General features: G+C 43.4%; 1 protein-coding gene across 1 annotated transcript in view; it reads left to right on the plus strand.

Moving 5' to 3' along the window:
- ESCO1 (establishment of sister chromatid cohesion N-acetyltransferase 1) overlaps positions 1–19,464 on the plus strand; it is a 1,212,023-nt gene that overhangs the window by 899,682 nt on the left and 292,877 nt on the right. The window lies entirely within an intron of this gene.

Raw genomic sequence — 19,464 nt, forward strand, 5'->3', positions numbered from 1 at the left:
CTTGGAAGCTGGATCCTGGCATCCACAGAGCAGAGACACAGGGGAAGTCAACACACTCAGGTACTGAAGCATCACAATGTTCATGCATCAAACAAGGAAAGAAATCAGGGCTTCCCTGGTGGCGCAGTGGTTGAGCGTCCGCCTGCCGATGCAGGGGACACGGGTTCGTGCCCCGGTGCAGGAAGATCCCACGTGCCGCGGAGCAGCTGCGCCCGTGAGCCATGGCCACGGAGCCTGCGCGTCCGGAGCCTGTGCTCCGCGGCAGGAGAGGCCACAGAGGTGAGAGGCCCGCGTTCCGCAAAAAAAAAAAGAAAGAAAGAAGTCAACCTTGTGGGAGTACCAGTTAACCAAATACTATTTCCTACTATTTCCTTATGCTCCTCCTTGCATCCAGAGGGTTTGTCTCTTTCCACACCATTTCTAGACTTAGGGTGCTGATATAATTTATCATCCAAACAGGGTATTTGAAACGAGGACCCTATTAGTAATTACAGCAGACATCAATTAGGACTGGCCCAGGCAAACAGGACATCTGGTCACCCTATCAACACACCTAAAGGACCCTGGGACACTGATTTCTAGCCCTTAGAAGTTATGCCCCACACAACTTAACCTAGACTACTTTTCCAGGTTTTCCTCTTCTCTATGAAAATTCAATATGTCCAGGACTGGACAATTATTATTATTATTATTATTTTTTGTGGTATGTGGGTCTTTCGCTGTTGTGGCCTCTCCCGTTGCGGAGCACAGGCTCCGGACGTGCAGGCCCAGCGGCCATGGCTCACGGGCCCAGCCGCTCTGCAGCATGTGGGATCTTCCCGGACCGGGGCACGAACCTGCGTCCCCTGCATCGGCAGGCGGACTCTCAACCACTGCGCCACCAGGGAAGCCCTGGACAATTATAATTTTTATTCATCCCTTCCTCCAGCAAATATTTATTGATCCCCTGCTATGTGTCAGGCACTGTGGTTTCTGCCGGTATCCTCAAGGTGCTTGTAATATAGTGATGCACAGACTGGGATTATAATCCTGCCTTCACCTTGAGTACAGCACCAGCTTCTTTGAGCCGCAAGTTTCTTCATTTACCAAATGGAGATAATAAAGTAACTACTATCTCGGATTCTGTGAGGATTAAATGAATCAGTACATGTTACGTGCTTGGCAAGAGGAAGTCCTATGTGTTATTGTAATGCACAGAAGCCACGTGTTTCTGACGTAACCATTTCATTTATAGTGATTTTTCTCACTGTAGATGGAGCTCAGTCCACAAAACACTCACCTCATTCATTCAACTCACTAAGTGGCCACCAGATGCAGGACACTGAGGAAGACATGAGAAAGCATGAACCATGTAAAAACTTTGGGAATTTTACAGTAAGTGGAGGATGGAAGACATTCATGGTTGGAAAAGAAAGAACTATATGAGTATTAAAAAATCAGTGCTTAGTAACTCTGACTACATATCAGAAACATGTGAAAAACTTTAGAAAAAACTACGGGACCTACCACTTACCAACCAAATGAGACTTTCTAGGAGTAAGGCAAATAACACAGAACATTAATAAAAAAAGTGTTTCACCCGTCAGTGAATGGTACATGAATAGGCTGTGAAGCCTTTGCAATACCCAGTCACAGAGTAGCAGTGAAGATCTTTTGAGCGTTTGTTATGTCTTGAGTGTTGTACCAAGAGCTCCATGACTTGGTTTGGTCCAGGATGGCTTCTTTGGGGATGAACTTGAGGTAGAACCATGAAGGATGGTGGGATTCAGAAAGAAAAAGAAGCAGGGCTTTCCATGATGCAAAGGAGAGAATTTCAGTGCTGGAGGTAGAGTGTACACATTTGGATGGGGGACAAATAGAAGAATGAACAAATTTAATGTAAAGCAAATTGTTTTTATTCTATGTGTAGTTTACAAGTTTGTCCTCTGTAGCCTGTAGGTATTACTGAAAGGGACATTCACCCAAAAAAGGGAACATTTTTATCTTAAACTGAAAAAATGTGTGGCTTCCTAGGCATAAACAAGCAGGCCGACCTACATTTTCACTTCATGGGGCTTTGTGTAACTGACTATATTCATAAAGCAAGCTGCAGTGAAACTCCATGGAAAATAACACAAGCGTGGATCTGAGTAAGTTCCTTCCATTTTGCCTTTCCTATCTGCAGCTCTCTGCTGTGTTCCCTACAAAACCAGCAGCCAGTTTCCAGGCATCAACCTGGAAGCAGCACTTTGGAACCTTCACTTTGATTTTGGATAAACAACGATAAAAGAAAAACAACCCGAGAGAGAGAGAGACAGAGACAGAGAGATAATTAGATTTTAAGTTACAAAAATAAAATCAAAACATGGCCCGGTGCAATGCAGACTCTCTCTGTCTCAGAGAGAACCGAACTGGGGTGTTATCTAGAAATGGAACAACTGAGAAAAAGCCAAGATTATAGAGGCAGGAAATACACCCATCATGTCACACCAGAGGATTTTTAAGATAAAAATGCTTCATTGAGCCTTATTGCAGGGAAACCCAAGTCTCTCTCCTCACCAACCCCCCAACACAAGGCTGGATTAGACAGGTAGGCATTTCCTGGTTGGTTAGACAGTGATTTTCCAGGCTCCTTCAACGTGTAAGACCCTCCACAGGGCAAGAGGTGGAGAGGAGGGAACCAGCATATGTCCCTGTGAGACACTCATTCCGTTGGTGATCTGCATTCCTTCGACCATCCTCTCCTGCTGTCTGCATTTTTTTCTATCATTGCACTTTGATTAAAGTAACCCACTGGCAGTCCAATCCCTCGTTTACTTCCCAAAGTTTGTGCTAATTTGTAGGTCACCCTGAAGCCTCTATTAATAACCGGCACTGGAATTTCACATCATAGGCGACAACGTCTCTACGGGATCCTCTAGTAACCTTATGAATAAAGCATCCTCATCTCACCATTTTACCTGCAGGAAGACCAAGGGTCAAAGAGGTTACATGGATGGCTGAAGCCCACTGGTAAATTTGGCACAAAGTTTCCATTCTAAATCTCCCTTCTCTCCACTAAAGTATTTTTTTTTTCTGCTTCTTTGGGGAGCATTTAATTCTCTCACTCACGTTGGGGTGATCAGGGTAGAGAGAGAAGCCGCGTCTCACAAATCTCGTCTTGTTACCATTTGTTGGCTTCCAAGAACATCTCTAACACCAGGACTAACAACTCAAGGCGTCTGAAAACTTTATCTCTGCTTTCATGCATCCATTCTCTCCCTTGCTAACGTGGAGGATTGTGTCAGCTCCGCTTGCTAATCTCTAATACTCAAGCTGCCCCGGGGCTGGACCCTGCGGAGGTGATCCCTCGCCTCTCCCTACACAATGATGAATTGTCCCAGAGGTGCGATGGGCCAATTTCAGGAGCCAAAAGAACAAAAACCCAGGGAACTCAATAATCCTGCAACAACAACAAAAAAAGCAAACTCCAAGTATTATCAAGGGTCAGGCCCAAGCATGGAGACACTCCAGACTCTTTCTGTGCGTTGGAATTCCCACTGAGACCTTCAGCCGTCCTCGCTGGGTTTTCAGTCTGTAATGTCTTACAGATTTCAGGGCTGGTCTCTGACAGCTCTGACGTATCTGAACTAAGGCTAACCTCAGCTCGTTACTTGAAAGCCTGATAAGTTATACTGTACCTGTCAAAGACTCTCTCCACCGAGATTCTCTCTCCTCCAATGGAGCAATCAAAAAAAAAAAAAAAAAAAAGAAGAAGAAAATGTATCCTCTTCATTGGACTGGCATAACCTCCTCTGCATAATATTATTGCTGTTCTATTATTCCAAACCCTAATTCATAAAAGAAAATATAGACCACTTAGCTGAGGGGAAAACATATCAACTCAATTTCTTTTAACTTTACAAGCATTGTTGGCGGCTCTTGGAACATAAATTCCAGATTTGAGCTGGGTAGGAGAGAGAGGAAGCAAAGTCCACCTTGTCAAGAAATGAGACGTATCAATTGGCCCCTCCAAAAATTCAACAGGTTCTCTCTAATATTCCCCACAGTGGAAGTCATTCCTCTGTACCCACGAGACGTAACTGCAAATGCTTGCCCAAGTCCCTCACACCACAGTTTTGGTTGTGACCTTGGGGCCCCTGAGTCAGTCTCCAGTGAGGAACCCAGAGGAAATCACAGGGAATCTTTCTGAGAAGGCCCTGGAAGAAAGGAAGGACCTACTTCTCCATGACTCTGTCCCCAGTCCTGACTAATGAAGAGGTTTTACTTTAGATTATGGAACATTTAGGAAATTAAAGATTTACCCAGATCCCGTCAGGGTTTACAACAGTAAAGACTGGACTTCCCTGGTGACACAGTGGTTAAGAATCTGCCTGCCAACGCAGGAGACACAGGTTCGAGCCCTGGTCCAGGAAGATCCCACATGTGGCGGAGCAACTAAGCCCACGCACCACAACTACTGAGCCTGCGCTCCAGAGCCCGCAAGCCACAACTACTGAAGCCCGGGTGCCTAGAGCCCGTGGTCTGCAACAAAGAGTAGCCCCTGTTCACCACAACCATAGAAAGCCCACGCACAGCAACAAAGACCAAACACGGCCAAAAAAACAAACAACAACAAAACAATAAACAACAGTAAAGACTTTTGGAAAAGCAATACATTATGAAGAACCTGAAATCGTAAACAATTTCTATCCTTTGCTAACTCTTTGCTGTTATAAGACCTTGCAAAGATACTTTTCATCTTTCTGTCAGAATACCTATAAAAAAGCAAAGGCTGCAGCTTCCACTCAAGAGTACTGAAACAGGAAGTAATTTTAAAGCATAGTCATAATTTAAGGATTGCATAAATATCAGATCACAAAGGATACTGCAAATGATTTATTTCTCAGCAAATAAAATTACCCGAGTTAGACAAATACAACTTCAAAAGGAAATTTGTAAAGAGGGCTTTCAGGCTAGGTCAGCACAAATATATTGATGTGCCAGGGACATGGGGCTGCAGGACACATTTCTGCCCTCTAGAAGCTTCAACTCAAGATACTTCACTTTTGGGGAATTCCCTAGCAGTCCAGTGGTTAGGATGCCATGCTTCTACTGCAGGGCGAACGGGTTTAATCCCTGGTCAGGGGGCTTCCCTGGTGGCGCAGTGGTTAAGAATCCGCCTGCCAATGCAGGGGACATGGCTTTGAGCCCTGGTCCAGGAAGATCCCACATGCCTCGGAGCAACTAAGCCCGTGCGCCACAACTACTGAGCCCATGAGCCACAACTACTGAAGCCTGCGCACCTAGAGCCTGTGCTCCACAACGGGAGAAGCCACCGCAATGAGAAGCCCACACACCACAACGAAGAGTAGCCCCCACTCACCACAACTGGGGAGAGCCTGTGTACAGCAACGCAGCCAAAAAAAAAAAAAAAAAAAAAAATCCCTGGTCAGGGAGCTAAGTTTCTGCAAGCCATGGGGCCAAAAAAAAAAAAAAAAGATACCTCACTTCCATAATGGTATTTTCTTTTTTAGCATCTTCATTGGAGGATAATTGCTTTACAATGGTGTGTTAGGTTTCTGCTGTATAACAAAGTGAATCAGCCATACATATACGTACATCCCCATATCTCCTCCCTCCTGCATCTCCCTCCCACCCTCCCTATCTCACCCCTCTAGGTGGTCACAAAGCATAATGGTATTTTATGTGTATGAATATATTCTCATTTAAAAAATTTCAACAAAGAAGTTTTTTTAAAACTCCCCACTCCCATACCTATTTTTCTACCGGTCTCCCCTGTCTTCCCGATTGTAATTCCTCTTAGCTGTTTGCTGTGTGTCCTGATGGGCCGTGTTCAGGGCATTTGCGTGCATACATGCATATACTATCAGACTTTTAAATATACAATTTCTTACTCAAGGATTAAGGTGTTTGACCTGAGGCACTTAACATATTAATGTGAATCTCCAGATTAAAATTTAATCTCTGCCGATAGTTTGTGCCATTTACACAGCAGAAGCTAACTAATCATAAAAGAAATCAGCTCTGCAGTTAACTCTCGGTTTCCAGTCTAGAACTCCTGAGCCCTCTCTGCTTCTCCAACTCTACTCGGGTCCCGTGTTCTGCCTATTTTACCTCTCATCTGCGCCTCACCCAGAAAGTCAAGTGCTTAGATTGAAAAGACTCCGGGTATAATCGTTGTGACTTGTTACCCTTTTCATCAGTGCATTCAAACACAGAGAATTTGGAAATTATTTTTTTCTCTGATTGCCTAAAATAAGGTTTGAGTTTTATCTGCAAACTCTACCTACTCACACCCCACGGCACCCTTCCTCTGCTGCCTGCAACCACAGACAATCAAGGGTTGGCTTTGGTTGAGGTTTATAGGGGAACGTAGCTAGATTTCCCTCTCTCCACTGGTCTGCTAGTGTCCAGCTGGCTGATGTTCAGGGCGAGGTGCCAGGCCTATATTTTGGGGAAGGATCATCCAGAGAGATAGGGGCGGATGTGATTTGGCGGCTATGTGAGATCTGGCGTGTGATTTTACGTGCTGTGGTGTTGTGTTTCTGAAATTCAGTACAAGCACTTAGAATGCCGTTCATCATCATCACAGAATATCCAGGCAGCATCCACTTGGCACTAGAGGCATTCAGAATGTCTTTTTAAAATAACATTGTAGTGAGAGGCCCGGGAAACGCACAATGGCGTGGTACCGCGTGGTACCAACCCCATTAGGCTGACGTTGGCATTTCATGGGAAATTAGGATATCTTCCTGTTTCTGACGATCAGCAAGAATTCTGGAAAGACACAGGCTACATTTTATAATTGTTTTCATGTATTCAATGAAAGCAATGGCGAGCACATATTTTGAAATAAAACAATATTTCTTGAGTTAAAATGAAGAAAACAAGAAATTAATATTAGAACTTTGTCTTCACTCTGCTTTTCTTGCTTTCTTATACAATTCACAAATAAGGAAAAAGAAAGTTTTTTTTTTGTTTTTTTTAAAGAAGATGTTGGGGGTAGGAGTTTATTAATTTATTTATTTTTGCTGTGTTGGGTCTTCGTTTCTGTGCGAGGGCTTTCTCTAGTTGTGGCAAGCGGGGGCCACTCTTCATCGCGGTGCGCAGGCCTCTCACTATCACGGCCTCTCTTGTTGCGGCGCACAGGCTCCAGACGCGCAGGCTCAGTACTTGTGGCTCACGGGCCCAGTTGCTCCGCGGCATGTGGGATCCTCCCGGACCAGGGCTCGAACCCGTGTCCCCTGCATTAGCAGGCAGATTCTCAACCACGGCACCACCAGGGAAGCCCCAAGAAGAAAGTTTTTTAACCACTCTTCTGAACAAAGCTATCTTGCCGTCGCTTACAAGTCTTTCCAGGAATACTTTCCACTCCAGGTTGGGATTTCAGATTTGCGGTGATAGATTCTGGCAGCAGGTTTGGGGAAGACATATCTCTACCGTACGGTGAAACCCCAGCACTGCATTTAGGCGAATATGCTATTATTTTCTGTCATCAGAACAGATGCCCAGGTATCACTCGAGAGAATAATGGGGTCCCAAATATTTTTTAAAGGATCCAAGTAGAACACCTGGGGTCAGTTCTGCAGGAAGAAGTCAGCAAACACAGAGCACGTGTGGTCCCTTCTCCCTTAAGATCATCATGTACCTGGCGAAGTTCAAGATGTAGTGATGAAGCGTACGGTTCACCTTCTGATTTTCTACAAGTTTGGTTAAGAAAAGCAACGCCGTCCCAAGGGGAGACTGCTCTCCTGAGGACTGAATTTCCTCCTGTGTCAAAAGAAGGGGGCAGGCCGATGACCTTGAAGGCCCCCTTGGAGCAAAAATTCACAGCCTGCCGGCAGGGTTTTACCTACTTGGCCTTTTTCCCAGCAATAAAGTGATTAAAAAATTAGGAGGGGAGAAGGGCAAGTAAAATGACAGGTCAGTGTATTTTTGAGGGGTTCGTTTACTTTACCCAATGTCTTGCCCTTATGCAGAGCCCAGCTAAGTTCAGAGGAGCTGCCTTGGGGAAACAGACCCAAGTTTGACATCACAATGTCATGTTAAAAAAAAAAGAAACGACAAGTCACTCCAGGTGTGGGTTTGTAGCGTTTTAACCCACTGGGAACTCTAGCTTCCTTCTTCCTTATCCATACCTAAGTTACTAAGAAAACAATTTATTAGACTAAAAATCATAAATAATAATAGGTATCTCTCACACTGCTGTGCAGATTAAATGAGATAATAATGAATGGTAAACCCTTGACACAGTGATTGGTAGTCGTAAACAGTCCATAATTGTTAGTTAGCTATTGTTGCATTGGTGACAACTCACTTTTGAAAATCCCCTTTAACTTATGAAGCAATTTCATATTATTGCACTTAATCCAATCTTTCAGCACATATTTAATGAGTGCCCACCACAATGTGACAGACTCTGCTCTGAGACTACAATAGTGACCGAGATTGGCGGAGGCCACACACTCCCAGAATGCATGTTCCGACTGGGGGAGAAAAACCGTAAACAAGAAAATATGGTACGGTGAGGGGATCAGGGTAGGTAAGGATGAGGATCTGTTATTATATGTGGATTCGTCGGGAAAGGTGTCTCTACTAAGGAGACATTTGAGCAGATGCCTGAAGGAAGTGAAGGGTGGGCCCCGTGGACGTGCATGGGAAGGGCATTCCAGGTGCAGGGAACAGCAAATGCAAAGGCCCTGGGGTAGAAAGGTGCTTGGCATGTTCAAGAAAGACAAAGGAGGCCCATGTGCTGCAGCCAGGCGAGGGGGTGGGGGTAGTGAGAGGCTGGGGAGGGAGGATGCTGTGGGGCTGGACCATGGAAGGATTCTGTTTTTTACCATGAGTGAGATGCAAAGCCTTTGGGGGGTCCTAAGCACAGGAAACACTTGATCTGATTTACACATTAAAGAGATCACTCTGGCTGTATGAGAGGAATAGACCGAAGTGGGGCAGGAGCAGACCCAGACAACGAAGGACGCCATCCTCAGAATCCAGACAAGAAAGGGTGGCTTGGTCCAGGTCCAGTGGAGGCAGGGAGAAGAGGTCAGATTCTAGATCAACCTTCAAGGCAGAGCCCACAGGATTTGCTGATGAGTTGGGGTTAAGGAAAGAGAAAAAGAGAAACCAAGGAGGATGGAGGCCGCACTTTAGGGTCTGACGGTGGGAAGGTAGAGTTGTCATTTACCGAGATGGGAAGACATTTACTCAAAACTCCTCTGTCAGGCAGATATCACGAATGGGACCATTTCACAGATGAGGACGCTGAGACACAGAGAGTTTAAACCTGACTAGCTCCAGGTAAAGGGATCCTCACCGCCTTAAGACATAGATAAGGACTCAGCAAATGGCGGGGCCTCGGAAGATCAGACCTTAAATTAAATTGGCAAAGTAAAAGTTTTTAAAATTAAGTTTCTTAAAAAGCAGGCGACGCTGTTCAATTTCTGAAGGTTGCTCGCTGCTGTTAGTTGCCCACCGCCTTCTGGGAGGAAAGGTAACTTCCTGAGAGTTGGCACTTGCTGGTCTCCTGGCAGGGCCACTCTTCCATTGTGGAAAAGGAATCGGTGGAGCGTCTTCCTAAAAACGCCAGACCCCTTCCTGGACTCCTGTACCAGCCAGGCTGCCAAAGCCCTGGCGCTGGGATCAAGGAGAAAGCTCAGCAGCTCTGGGGCTCTGGTGGGGTGGATGTGGGGATGCAGGAGTCTGTCTGCAGGAGGAAACCCTCAGGCCCGTGATTTGCGAGACAGAAAAGAGAAGCTATACAGAGAACAAACTCATCCACTCAGCTCCTACAGTCGTGTGGAATCCTCACAGCCCCCAGCACCATGAATTATGTTCAAGCTCCCCACGCCACCCCGTCTCCATGGGAGGAAAGCAGGGCCGGGGGCACCTCCATGCAGCCTCCCAGGACAGACCCGGGACGAGGGAGGGTCGGGCGTGCCCAGACGCAGCATGACCGCTGCATGAGGGGACACTGAATTTGATCCAGCTTCAAGCGCCCCCTGCCCAAACTCCCCACCTCACAAAGAAATCTGGGGTCAGGGGGCGTCAGCAACTAGGTTCGGACTGCCATCTTGCCCCAAATCAAACCTCTCACCAGTTTACTGGAGAACAGTTGCTTCAGATCTGAGCTGCGGAGTATCTAAGGGCCCATTAGCAAGGATGGGGGAATCCCGTTAGAATTTCTGCAGGAGATAACTCCACCTTCTCCACCCAGCGAGGGAGTCTCTAGTCTCCTCGGAGGACGCTGCCAAGAGGTTTGGTCCTCCGAAAGAAGACAGAACTGCATCAATCAAGTGAGCATGTATTCAGTGCTGACATGCCCAGAACGGGGATATGCCAGCGAGAAATCCTGGTTCCTGTCACCAATTTGTTTATAATCTGGCTCAACAGAGATGGACTCACATGAAATGCTTTGTAAGCAATGCACTAAGGTTTACCCGAAGGCTAGCCCAGAATGGGTCCTTAACAAATAGTTGCTGTGGGAATTGCTTATTAAAACTTGTAGGAGTTCAGAGAGAGGAGAGATCCAAGGGCCTTGGAGTTCCTGGGGAGCTCTGGAGCTCAGGGTCAGGATGTGGGAGGTGTGTGGATCGAGGTTTCAGGCCAAGGGAGAAGTGTGAGCAAAGCTTTTACACCACGAGCCCCGGCGAAAGTAGACGATGCAAGATGGCTGCGTATCTTGGGTGTCCGTTGCACACTCACGTCTGTCGTGCTGTGGGTGTCTCCTGATCTTGCTTACTGATACAATGACCGACGGTGTCCGCCAAATTATATTTTATTCAAAGCAGAGACTGCAATATTACGGGGTATCGGAAAATCCTGTAACCTGCCTGCCTACCCCTGGAGAGGTCCTGTCACTGATGCAGGAGCTGTCCTTGTCAGCAGCGGGCTGTGGTCACTCTTCACCCTCTGCTGGCACACTCTCTTCCAGCTGTGGTAAGGCTGGGCGTGAGTCAGCTCCACAAGGACGTCTACAGGGGCATTTAAATTTCCTAATCCTGAAGAAACTTGAGCTGCAGGCCCCACCAGACAGGCCCTTCCAAGCCCTGGGAAGGGTCTGGGAGTGTGTTCATACGGTCACGTTGTTTGTAAAATAGGCAAAAGTAATATATTTTAAGTGCGATCAGTTAACACCACTTAGTATTTCCACTCCCACTTTTCTTTCGCTTCTCTGTGTCAGGTGGCGATGGCGTAGCCCCGCATTTTTGAGATGAGGCAGATGAGGATACTTTAAGGATGCGCTTAGTTTAGTTGGATACGTCCTGGTGGCTTGCAGTTACTTCTCTGTATATTTAAGTTATTGCTGAGCCATCCTGGTATGGACATGGCTTCTAGGACCACTCCCATCACTCTCCCTGCTTGGTGGTGTGATGGGAAAAGACAGGACCAAAAGGAGTATCTCAGTATGCTTGTGTCCTATGGCACCTGGTACCTGAAATACATGGGTTGTGGAGGAGAAAAGAGGTTTGAAATGAACGCAGTCAGAAGCTGGCCTGTGAAAAATTCTTCCAATCATCAGACATGTAAATGGTAAACCAAAGATTTGGTTCTCATTGACACCTAGTCAATGGTCTGCTCTCCTGTCAAGATACTGAGGGGGTGAAGGTCAGAGGTCCCTTCAATACCAGAATGATCCTCCTGTCCCAGTGCTAAGCCATGGAGCGGTTAATGGCAGTAACGGGTCTTCAATTCACTAAGAGGATTTTACTGACCCCTTGTGGGAGAGTGAAGTTGGTGCACCAATGAAGGGATACTTATTTTTCTACCATCCTTCAGGGGAAAATTCAAGGAGCAGAAAGGTGAGGTATGTTATTAACTTTGGGATTCTTCCCATTCAACTTGAAACTCTCGTTTACAATTATTTCTCACATCAGCTTTTTTCCTGACACACTTCAGAGCTCTCATCAAAGGCAGGAGGTGTGTGATGTCAGGTTGTGATGCCTTTGGTAGTTTTTAAAAAAAAAAAAGGAAGGAAGGAAGGGAGGGAAGGAAAATAAGAAAAAGAAAACCAATTTTGGATCCTAGCACAGCTACTGACTAAATGAAAGACTGTGAACAATTTGTTTAATCTATCTGAGTCTCGCCATCCTCACAGGTAAAATGAAACTCATTGTTAGTGATGTGCATGTTAGGGGCTTAGTGTTTATGTTGCTATCATTAAACATAAGGATGTCATTTTACTCATCATCTTGGTGCTCATTGGACAGTTATTTCACACTCCTGTATAGAACATCTTATTTTAAATTTAATTGATTAATTTATTTATATATTTATTTTTGGCTGCGTTGGGTATTCATTGCTGTGTTCTGGTTTTCTCTAGCTGCAGCGAGCAGGGGCTACTCTTCATTGCGGTGCATGGGCTTCTCATTGCGGTGGCTTCTCTTGTTGCGGAGCACAGGCTCTAGGGACACGGGCTTCAGTAGTTGTGGCACGTGGGCTTCAGTAGTTGTGGCATGTGGGCTCAGTAGTTGTGGCCCACGGGCTTAGTTGCTCTGCGGCACGTGGGATCTTCCCAGACCAGAAGCTCGAACCCGTGTCCCCTGCACTGGCAGGCAGATTCTTAGCCACGGTGCCACCAGGGAAATCCCCTAGAACTTTTTTTTTTTTTTTTTTTTGCGGTCCGCGGGCCTCTCACTGCTGTGGCCTCTCCCGTTGCGGAGCACAGGCTCCGGACGCGCAGGCTCAGCGGCCATGGCTCACGGGCCCAGCCGCTCCGCGGCTTGTGGGATCTTCCCGACCGGGGCAGGAACCCGCGTCCCCTGCATCGGCAGGCGGACTCTCAACCACCGCGCCACCAGGGAAGCCCAAGAACATCTTTTAAAAAGAGAAAAAATCTAGAAGTTTCTCCTCAATGATCAATTTCCTCATTTGGGCCCAGGTCTGCCAGAGCCTGACAATGCACACAGAAAACATTTCTTGTCCAGGAAGCTTGGTTTCCCTTGTGCGAGCAGAATTCCAGAGGAGGGGGCACAGAGGAACCACACCCCGTCCCCAGCGGGGCCAGCAGGACCGTCCTGGGCTCTGGTGTGTGTCTTTGTTTATCTTCCCATAGGAAATGCCTAAGGTCCCACTCAGAAGTAAATACTCTTTGCTGAGACCGGAAGGAGACAATTCTTATTTTCCCAACCTGCAGTTTGAGGTTCCTTATGGTTTGGACTAAGAAGCCCTCAGCATTCCCAGGAGGTAATGAGATGGGGAGAAGGGGGTGCAGGACATAAGCGGGTGTGCTCTTCCCCGCAGAAGGTACGAGGGGCTGAACAATGTCTCCTCACTCTTTCCCTTTCTTCCCAGAGCAGGGGAGAGAGGACTGAAGGATAACAGACCCTGGATTAGACTGGGGTGACTGGGGCTTCCCTGGTGGCGCAGTGGTTAGAGTCCGCCTGCCGATGCAGGGGACACGGGTTCGCGCCCGGGTCCGGGAAGATCCCACATGCCGCGGAGCGGCTGCGCCCGTGAGCCATGGCCGCTGAGCCTGCGCGTCCGGAGCCTGTGAAAAAAGCGGGTACCAATATATACGTGTGTGTATTTTCTAGCATTAAAATTAAAACAGTGGAGGATAAATAAACCATAATATTATTTCTAGGGGAATGGAGGATGGGACAGGGATGGAAGCTAGATTTCTTTGAATATATCTTGCTTTGTGGAACTGACTTTGGAAAGATGTACATATTTTACATAATTTAAAATGAAATTAAATAAATTAATGAATAAGGCAATTCCTAATATCCAAAAGTGAAAGTAAACTTGTGTACCCAGTTGGTAGCATAACTACACAGAGAAAGCTACTACAAGGTCTTCAACGTTTAAAAACGTTGAAAACATACTTTTAACGTTAAAAAAAAAACTGCATTTTTTAAACTGTTTTCAGAAATCATATTGTTGGTGATAACACTGTGCAATAAAGCAAATACACTTATTAAATGGTTGAAGCAAGATGTAGATATAAAATCGATAAGACCAAATAAACAGCCAGTGGTTCTGAATTTGAATTAGATGGTTGTTTTTTTTTTTTTTTGGTCCTGCCGCACAGCTTGTGGGATCTTAGTTCCCCGACCAGGAATCAAACCTGGGCCACAGCTGTTAAAGCATGAAAGCACTGAGTCCTAACCAATGGACTGCCAGGGAATTCCCTCATCATGAATGTTTTTTTTAAATCATAAATTGGGATTTTGTCAAATGCTTTTTATCAATCTATTGATATGGTCATATAATTTTTTCTTCTTTAGCAATATTGATGTGATGGATTCCATTACTTTTCAAATGTTGCTTCAGGCTTGCATAACTTGGTCATGGTGTACAGTTTTTACACATTGTTGGGTCCTACTTGCTAATGTTCTGTTGAAGATTTTTACATCTATGTTCATGAGAGATATTAGCTTATGGTTTTTCTTTCTTGTAATGGCTTTTTCTGGTTTTTGTATTAGGGTAATGTTGGCTGCTTCTATCTTCTGAAACAGATTGTAGAGAATTGGTATAATTTCTCCCCTGAACATTTTAATTCACCAATGAATCCGTCTGGGCCTACTACTTTCTGTTTTGAAAGGTTATTAGTTATTGATTTGATTTCTTTAATTTATATGAAACTATTCATACTATCTATTTCTCCTTGTTTTGTAGTTTTGGTAGACTGTAAGTTTTGGTAGACTGCTTTTCAAGAAATCAGTCCATTTCGTCTAAGTTATCAAGTTTGTGGGCATAGTGTTGTTAATTATCCTTTTAATGTCCATGGGATCTGTAATGATGGCAGCTTTTTCATTTGTGATATTAGTCGTGTCTTCTCTTTGTCTTAGATAACCTGGCTAGAGTTTTATCAATTTTATTTATCTTTTCAAAGAAGCAGCTTTGGTTTCCTTGATTTTCTGTTTTCCGTATCACTGATTTCTGCTCTAATTTTGTTAATTTTCTCCTGGTTAACTTGGATTTAATTTTTTCTTCTTTTTCTAGTTTCCTAAGATGGAACCTTAATCATTTTAGATCTTCTTTTCTAATGTATACATTCAATGCTATAAAAAATTTCCCTGAGAGAGCTGCTTTCACTGCATCCCACAAATTTTGATAAGTTGTGTTTTTATTTTCATTTAGTTCAAAATATCTTTTAATTTCTCTTGAGACTTCTTTAAGCCATGTTATTTGGAAGTGTGTTGTTTAATCTCCAAGAACTGTGGGATTTTCCAGCTATCATTGATTTCTTAATTCTATGGTGGTCTGTGAGAATACTGTGTATGATTTCTCTTCTTTTGTATTTGTTTCACTTATTCCTTCTCTCTGAAAATCTTCCTTTAACACTTCTCACAAGGCCAATCTACTGGCAACAAATTTCCTCCATTTTTATTTCTCTGAAAAAGTCTTTGTTTCTCCTTCACTTGGAAGGATAATCTCACTGGATACAGAATTCTGGGTTGATGGGTTTTTTTCTTTCAACACTTCATTCTGTTCCGCTTGAGTGGTGTCTAAAGAGAAGTCTAATGTAATATATTTGCTCCTTTATAGGTAAGGTTTCCCCTTCCTTCCCCAGGCTGCTCTCAAGACTTTTCTCTCCATCTTTGATTTCCTGCAGTTTGGATATTATATGGCTGTATGTCTATTTTTGGTATTTATCCCGCTTGGTGAGTTTCCTGCATCTGTGGTTTTGTGACCATCATTAATTTGGGGGAATTCTCAGGCATCATTGCTTCAAATATTTCTTCTGTTCCTTTCTCTCTTCTCCTGGAATTCTCACTAAACATGTTACACCTTTTGAAATTTTCCCACAGTTCTTGGATAGTCTGTTCCATTTTTTCATTCTCTTTTGCTCTCTGCATTTCAGTTTTGGAGGTTTCTATTGACCTCTCTTTAAGCTCATTATTCTTTCCTCAGCCATGTCCAAGCTACTGATAAGCCCATTAAAGGCATTCTTCATTTCTGTCACAGTGGTTTTTTCTTTTGTCGTTGTTGGTGTTTTTATCTCTAGCATTTATTTTTATTATTTTTTTTAAGCATTTACTTTTGATCCTTTTTTAGAGTTTGCATCTCCCTGCTTACATTACTTATCTTTTTGGATGCTATTTACTTTTTCCATTAGAGCCCTTGTCTAGGAGTTAGGCTGTGTTTACTGTTTGCTGTGGCTGTACCAGAGGCTAAAATTTCTGGTGTCCTTGCTTTTGTCTCCATTATTGTCTTTGGGTTTCCCTAGAGACTTATTAAATAAGGTCTGAAATATGCTGCTCTTTCCATTGTAGTCCTGCTATTATACAGGAGCCCTCTTGATGCGTGGGGGGTAGAATGCATTTGACAGTCCTATGATTAGGTCTCAATCTTTCAGTGAGTCTCTGCCCCAAGCTGTCATCTCAAGTGATTCTCAGTATTTTCTTTTTTTTTTCCCTTTAGGTGAGGCAGGAAGGTTACAGTGGGCTGGAGTTGGTTATCTGCCTTCCCCCAAGTAGAAGCCCAGAGTGGATTGGAGTTGGGTATTTTGTCAGTTAGGCTTTGACAAATAGTTTCACTTAAGGGCAGGCCTTGTTAAGGCTGACAGAATGTTCTGGATGTATGGTTACTTCCTCCCTCCCCCTACCAGAAGCACAAGAGGCTTTTTCTCTGATCCTCATTGTGAAAATCTGATAGGCCTCCTGGTGGTAAAATTCACAAAAGTATGGGAACCATCCTGGAATTTTAATTCTTAAGTTTGTCCACACTGAGCCTCCAGCAATTCAACAATTAGAGTTTAGGGTTTCCCATCCTGACACCGGTCCAGCAGTGGTTTTGGCACCTGGCTTTCTGCTTCAGGAAGCTGTGATTCTCTGCATCGGCCTGCCTGTCTACCATTTTCGGAGCAGTGGCTTGTCCTGTGACCTCAATTCTCTGCTGGATCAAAGAAGAGCTGTTAATTTACTGTTTGTTCAGTTTTTTTCTTGTTGTGAAGACATGGGTGTCAACTTGAGAGCTCCTTACATGCCAGACTGGAAACAGCAAGTCCAAACTTGTTTTTTAAAGGAAAGTAACTTGAGGTAACACATAGGCAAGATTGAAGTGGGAAGGGGCTGTCATAGTGACACCAGGTAGAACGCTTCTGAAATTATCCATGAAGAGTTGATGAGTCCTTGACAAAAGCAGTGGATCCAACAAATAGTTAGATATGATAAAAGTAGTCAAATATGACTGAAGTTTTTAGTCTAAGAAACTGAATAATAAAGATAATACTATTAATTAACACAAGTGTATTGCACATAGTCAATTTAAGGTTGGGACATATTAGGTTTGAGATGCCTGGATATCTATTAAAATATGCCCAAAGTAAGTTGAAAATAAGAATTTTAGGATATAGAATCAGGAATCTTCCAAACATCGATAGTAACTGAGCCACAGTAATGATGAGATCATTGATACAGAATATGAAGATGAATAAGGAACAGCATGTAACATATCAGCATTTCCATAAACTAGGGTTATCATTAACGCTTTCCTCTAGAAAACATTCAGAATTTTGAGCAAATTATTTCCTTTGAGATTCATCCCATATTCATATGGGAACTGCCTGTATACCAATTCTGTTAATCATGGCAGATTTAAGTTAACCTTTCAATGAGATCTTATCAGTTCTTTAAATCTACTGTTGAGAACATTTTTCTCAACATGTAGTAAATACAGGCCCAAATTCCCATCTATACCTTGGTGGGCAGAATAATACCCCATCCCCCAAAAGATGACCTTGGAACCTATGAAGATGTTACGTTACATGGCAAAATGAAATCAAGGTTGCAGGGGGGTTAAGGTTGCTCATCAACTAAAATTAAAATAAAGAGATCATACTAGATTATCCAGATGGACCCAATGCTGTATAACAAGGATCCTAAAAAGTGGAAAATTTCAAGAGGCAGAAGAGGCATTGTCAGGGCGATGCAATGTGAGACTCAACTGGCCATTGCTGGCATTGAAGATGAAAGGGGACCAAGGAAAATGGGCCACCTCCAGAAACCAGAAAGAGCAAGGAAATGGGTGTTCCCCAAGATCATCCAGAAAGCCCTGACAGCAATTTGATCTTAGCCCAGGGAGACTCGCGTCAGACTTCTGACCTCCAAAGTCCTTACTGTGTTATGCCACCACCTTCACAGTAATTTGACACAGCAGCAACAGGAAATTAACATAATACTCCTGTACTATTGCATACATACTAAGGGCATATAATCTTTGTGAACTTCAGTCTTTCTTCAGTATGGGTTGGCCATGGTCAGCAGCCAAAGGCGTTCTGATTAGACTGTTTCTCTATTTTTGTATTAAATCAGGGTTAACTTCACCTATAAAAGCTTTTCCCAAACTGTATGTCAATGTTCCACTCAAGATATAAATTGGTGTTCTGTGGAAGTAAAGAGAAAGGAAGTGACGTCAGTAGTCTTAAATATATGAGAAATAATATTTATATATTGATTGAAAATCTGCCTTTCAGAAAGTTGCCGTATCTAAGAATGTGAGGACCTGGTATGAAGGGGTATTTTAAGCATATGACATCTGATTAGAGCATCAGTGCAAAGGCAGCACTGCCCAGAGGTCGCAGTGATGCGTCATCAACTCAGGGACTGATGGTCACTGTTTCAGGCCTTGTCTTTTCATATCATGTTTATCATCTTTTTGTCCTTAAAATAAAAATAAATTTATCAATTAGTTTTGTTATAAAGAGAAAAACTATTAGCCAAATGATCATTCTTTAGCAATTGATTTATCTGAGAGATCATTTTTGGTGTTCTACTTTAATCCGTGCACTCATTCTGTCTTATAAACCCCTATTACTGCTCTGCAATGCACCATTTAAAAGTTTTCATTATTAATTAAGTCTGGGAAATGCTACACTATAAGACTAACAGTTTTAACTTCTGTGAAGGATGAATAACTATCAATGATAAAAAAATAGAAAGCAGATTTTCTAAAATGGCTTTATTTTAAAAACCTATACAGCTTTAATAAAAAATATTGCCATGAAATATCTAATTATACAGCAACAGAAATAAACCCCCAAATACAGTTAATTAGAGGTTATCCAAAAATAAATTCACAATTTTCAAGTTGGAATACACATGCTTTTTTTCAAATAAACAATTTTAAAACTGTTTCAGATGGTTTTCATCTTAAAATATCCAGGCTACACATACTTAATCTTTTGAACTAAAACCAGACAACCTCTCAGTAACTTCACAAATAAGTGTTTCTATTAACCTATAAAAGAAAATAACCCCCAAACCCTTCAATTACTGATTTAGTCACAAAATGCTAACAAAGCCAAGTAAATCATTGTTTTAAAATGTGTACCTCTTGAAAATGAAATCTACATCTGAGTCGTGAAGCATAATAAACTTTTTATAGAAGTTGAGCCTTCATGACTAGTCAATTTATTTTCTATCAAGTGTACCCTATTCAGACTACTTTCACAATATCTCTTAATCCTGAAAGAATGTGAGGTGTTAAAATAGGAAAACCTTCTTTGGCCCTATAGATAGAGAGGTACCTTAAATG

The sequence above is a fragment of the Orcinus orca genome, chromosome 15, assembly GCF_937001465.1.
Source record: "Orcinus orca chromosome 15, mOrcOrc1.1, whole genome shotgun sequence".
Taxonomy (NCBI): domain Eukaryota; kingdom Metazoa; phylum Chordata; class Mammalia; order Artiodactyla; family Delphinidae; genus Orcinus; species Orcinus orca.